We start from the raw sequence: 434 nt of genomic DNA on the forward strand, positions 1-434 counted from the left end.
TAAGCGCTTGAAAAGCGCTTATTCCCAAAGAAATATGTCAAAAAGGAATAAAAGGATCAATTGAAGTTAACTATCATAGTAAAAGCAGAGGATATGTACCAATTCAAGGAATCTAAGCACTTAACTAGGAAACCTGCAGGATATAGTAATTGATATATAAAAGTAAACAATATGAACATTTATGCAAAAACTGATACCAGAAAATAGCCTCTTGACGTAGGATGAGCAAGTAATTCGTCATAGCAGAAACTCGCGAACCCGAACTGGTCTCTTTATTGCATTCGTAAAACCCTACACACGAAAAACGCATGGCAGCAACAGTTGAAGATGGAATGAAAATTTCAAAAACTTCCATCCAAAGGAATATTTATAAAGTATATTTGCTTAAACAATGCTCTTAACTTGAAATGAAAGACCAAATTTCCAGATATCAC

Source organism: Cucurbita maxima, unplaced genomic scaffold (assembly GCF_002738345.1).
Source record: "Cucurbita maxima cultivar Rimu unplaced genomic scaffold, Cmax_1.0 Cma_Scf00733, whole genome shotgun sequence".
NCBI classification, from domain to species: Eukaryota; Viridiplantae; Streptophyta; class Magnoliopsida; order Cucurbitales; family Cucurbitaceae; genus Cucurbita; species Cucurbita maxima.